Source organism: Apis florea, unplaced genomic scaffold, assembly GCF_048593485.1.
Source record: "Apis florea isolate Af1SG1 unplaced genomic scaffold, ASM4859348v1 contig_3802_pilon, whole genome shotgun sequence".
Lineage (NCBI taxonomy): Eukaryota > Metazoa > Arthropoda > Insecta > Hymenoptera > Apidae > Apis > Apis florea.
In genome coordinates this window covers 724,700-729,251 of record NW_028256863.1, presented here as the reverse complement: position 1 = coordinate 729,251, position 4,552 = coordinate 724,700, and the positions used below count along the sequence as shown (strand labels likewise).

General features: G+C 31.9%; 1 long non-coding RNA gene across 2 annotated transcripts in view; it reads left to right on the top strand.

Moving 5' to 3' along the window:
• The first annotated feature begins 549 nt into the window (after positions 1 to 549).
• The window catches only part of LOC116414210 (uncharacterized), an 86,655-nt gene continuing 82,652 nt past the window's right edge, over positions 550 to 4,552 (top strand). Inside the window, exons 1-4 of one of the 2 annotated variants that reach the window (XR_015294863.1) lie at positions 550 to 753; positions 816 to 854; positions 986 to 1,247; positions 1,890 to 2,412. This is a non-coding gene — a long non-coding RNA (uncharacterized LOC116414210). Of the gene's footprint in view, positions 754 to 815; positions 855 to 985; positions 1,248 to 1,889; positions 2,413 to 4,552 lie in introns of those variants that run through there. The other variant, XR_015294862.1, reaches the window with a different exon arrangement.

The following is a 4,552-nucleotide window of genomic DNA, read 5'->3' as shown; positions in this document are numbered from 1 at the left end:
TCGTAATATTTTTACGTTTGCTATAGATAATATGACATACACTGTAGAAATTATCAACAAATTGATATTTCAGTCATAGAATAGACATAATATAGATCGATTATCCAATGCATTTTTGTATTACGAACATATAGTACAAGCAGTTTCATAAGTCTTAATATTTGAATATCATTTTTACCGATTCCAGTCAGAATAAGATCTCAACGTTAGTAATGGTTGGAATTGAAATTAAATTTCTGTTTAAATCTTGCCATTATAGGATATTATACGGATATAACATCGATAATAATTAAAAAATTGATAAAGTGTTAATAGAATATTATAAATTATAAATATGAAATTTATTAAATTATATAAATAATTTTATTAAATTGTAATATTATAAATTATAAATTTATAATTTTATAATTTTATTAAATTATAATATTATAAACTATAAATATTATTTATTATAAATTCTAAGTTATTAACATTAAAATATTTGATATTTAAATATTTGTTTAGAATCGATAGACAATTATTTACCGTTATCGATGTATTTGTTTTGACGCTCGACTTTGTCCGCCGAGCTACGATTATCGAGTGGGGAGAGGTTACGAGTTAGTTTCGCTTCCATCGTTGTACTGTTTCGACGTAGTGAAATTGCTTGTGTATAATTTTACGTATAATTTAAAATTACGTATGAATTTCGCTAAGATTTCGTACAGTTTTGTTCGTGAGTGTTTTAAGTATGTTTGTTCGCAAATATAAAATGTAAGTATAACAGCAATCTCACGTGTTTTATTTCCGAGTGTCGATATGATTTACCGTTACAGATCGACGAGAATTTGTCGCCATGATATTATTTACGAACGGTAAGCCGCATATTTTTTCATATACATGATTGGTTTATTTTTTAAATGTGTTTGATTATTGTTTTACTTTAATCGATTAATTCTATATATTATACATTTGTATAAAAAATTTTATTTTTCTTTGTTTCTAGATTATTTGCTGTAACTTTGAAGGCGGGAAAAATTCCAATATGGATGTCAAGAAGATGCGATAAAGTTTAATAAAGTTTTGTGTGTAATGCGTTGTCGATAGAATCAGTGTTTACTTCCTAATATTTTGAATTTTTTAAAGCATTTTCTATCTATTAAATTTAAGTGTAAATATATTTCGCGAAATTAGAGTCGTTAATGTTTATTCGATTATAATATAAATAGTAGCAGATAATTGGCAGTACAGATTTTTCATATCTAATGGTGAGTCGCATGCATTTTTATTGTTTGGATTATTCATGTCATACGATAAAAGGTTTTAATTGGCAGAATTAATTGATTAATTAAAGTTAGGATTTCTTGTAACTTTTAGATTTAATTATTTGATTCTTATCCTATAACTGGACTTTCGATTCAAATCAATAATCATAGTTTATAAATTTATCACATGTCAAATAATTAAATCTTGTTTAAATTTCATTTTTTTTGTACCTCAGTCGGTAAGAATAGTAGTTATCATCATTAAGTTAGATTCAGTATAATTCAAAGCTTGCTAGAGGGCCTAACGAAACCTTTGCATAATTGACAGGGATAAATATAAGAGGCAATAAATTTATTCCCATCAAAATTTTATCCCACATGTAATAATATAAGAATTAATAATTTAAAATAAATAAAAATTATACATATAGATTTTTTAAAAAACTACCAAAAAATAAAATGTTTCGGGAAAAATTATTGCATATAAAACTTAGAAAAAGTAGAATATTATCGAAATCAGTATTATAAATTGAAAAATTTTCGCACATTTTTCACATGACTACTAAGTTTAGAAATCATCCAGTCATTTGTAAAGATTGACTCATTAGAATTTTACACGTTAATTGGTTCGTTTATATGTGAAAGGCTAGAAGATTAAAAACGTGGAATGCAATAAAATCATAGAGCCGTGTCGAAAAAGAGTAGAATGAGAGTGGCCACGAGTAATTCGTAATAAGAATCACGTCGATGTCGACGTAGCTCATCTTCGAAACCCGTAATTACCGGCGCCGATGGAAGAACCGAGACTCGGTGAGCAGCCACCTTTTAAAAAGGTGTTAAAGCGTGCCGCGAGCGTGGTTGGCTAGACGTTAATTTAAAACAAACCAAAGGATAGCCGCGATTCGAAATCTAAGAAGCGTTGGGCCATCTTATATTCTGACCCAAGACACATTTCGGTCTTGTTGAATCGGGCCAAATCGGTTCAGTAACGTATCAAAGAAATATTACACTTTATAGCACGACGAATAAAAATTTCCATCTATAACTCGAAAAATTCTCTCTTTTTCATAACAGAGATTTAAATGGTCTCGATGTATCTTTCGATCACCGTTAAAAAGACGCGTAATAAAAATAAAAATTTATATTTGTTATATACTTTACCCATTCGAGATAATGTAAATTTATTTTTTACATACTTTTAAATATTTTAACAATTTAACAATAATTATTTAGTATACAACGCGATATAGAAACTTTAAAAAATTTAACGGAAGGGTTCTCTGATCTCTCGTGACGACGTTGTAACCCAAGATTTGCTACCTACCTTGTAATCAACAAGATTTTTAGCAATTTTGTTTTACAACAACCGATCCGAGATAAAATCCTGGATCCTCCTTTCTTTTGCACCTTTACCTCCACCTCCCTTTTTTTTTTCTTTTTCTTAACATTCTTCTACGTGATTAGTTAACCAGAGAAGAATTTGTCGGTACACTTCCAACCAATGTTTTTAATTATTACAAAAACCAGCAGGTAACTGTACAATCACTCTTACATATTGGTTTCCAATATTTCGTCGACAATAACGTAGACGAAAAATGATTATAAGATTCGATCTGTATGCTCTCGGTCGGTCGAAGGATGCGCGTGGGCCAAACGTTAACGAGACAGCTCTGGAGGCTCATTAAGGTCCCGCTTTATCACGATCGGGGCAACGATATATGTAACGGCGAAAGGTCTGTTTTCCAAATTGAAAACAGCGCTCGCCGGTTATCATGGCCGCCGATCTACGATGTATCTCCTCCGCTCTCGCCCCCCCCCCTGCTCTCCCCCTGCCCCCTCTCCCACCCCTCTCCCGCCTAATCGCCAAAGTTAAAGGCGCCAAGTATCGCGATCTGCGATCTATCGATCTTCCAAATTAGCATCCAGGCCGTGGAGAAATCTTTTTCTCAATTCCGCGGGGGCTAACTTTTCGAGTAGATTTTTCTTTTCCCTGGGCCGATCTTCACCGATCTTCATCGATATATATATATATATATATATATAATTTTTTTTTTTTTTCTAATTTTTGCGACCATCATCATTATTATTATTATTATTATTATTATTATTATTCGTTTCGTCCTCGTTTAACAAGGAGACGGAATAACGAAGGGAAATTTAGATTTGAACAGTGTCAAAGGGTGAATCGATATTATTGAGGGAGAAAATTTTTAATAATAAGGAGGATCCAAAAGCGGATTGTATGAATGAAAATGGAGGAAGAAAGATTAGGGGAGGGGATAGTTGTAGGCTGTTTTTCTTTCTTTCTTTTCTTTTTTTTTTTTTTTTTTATGGGAAAGAAGACGCGTGGCCATATTTTACAAGCGGGGGCGTGAAACGGATAATTTCGAGAGGAGGGAGGGATATCCGATCGTATATCAGAGCGTGGAATAGCCGGTCGCCTTCAAATTATCGGAAACAAGGGCGAAACTAATGGGCCAAGTCGGGCCATCTGGCTCCGTAGGGCCGCCCGATTCCACGCCAATTCGATCACTGTTTTCACGCCTCGCAAAAGAATCGTTGCGCCTGTAATTTTTCCTTTCTTTTTTATTCGGTCGATCTTGAAATTCTTCAAAAATTTTTCAACTCGATTTTTTTTCTCTTTTTATTTGTTCGGTCGGGTTTCGATCTCAAACAAGGAAATTTGTCAAAATTTCTAATTCGATCACTGTTTCATAAAAGAATCGTGCGTGCAATTTTTCCTTTCTTCTTTCTTTTTATTTGTTTCGATCTTAAATAAGGAAATTCGTTAAATTTTTCAATTCGATCACTGTTTTCACGCCTCGCGAAAGAATCGTTGCGCCTGTAATTTTTCCTTTCTTTTTTATTCGGTCGATCTTGAAATTCTTCAAAAATTTTTCAACTCGATTTTTTTTCTCTTTTTATTTGTTCGGTCGAGTTTCGATCTCAAACAAGGAAATTTGTCAAAATTTCTAATTCACATAAAAGAATCGTGCGTGCAATTTTTCCTTTCTTCTTTCTTTTTATTTGTTTCGATCTTAAATAAGGAAATTCGTTAAATTTTTCAATTCGATCACTGTTTTCACGCCTCGCGAAAGAATCGTTGCCAATAAATCGTTGTAATTTTTCCTTTTTTTTTTATTCTTAAACAAGTAAATTTATCAAAAATTCACTTCTTCCTTTCTTTCATCTTTTCTACTCGATCGAGTTTAAACAAAGAAATTTTTCAAAAATTTTTCAATTCGATCACTGTTTTCACGCCAAAACAATAAATCGTGTAATTTTTTTTTTACTTACTCAAATTACTC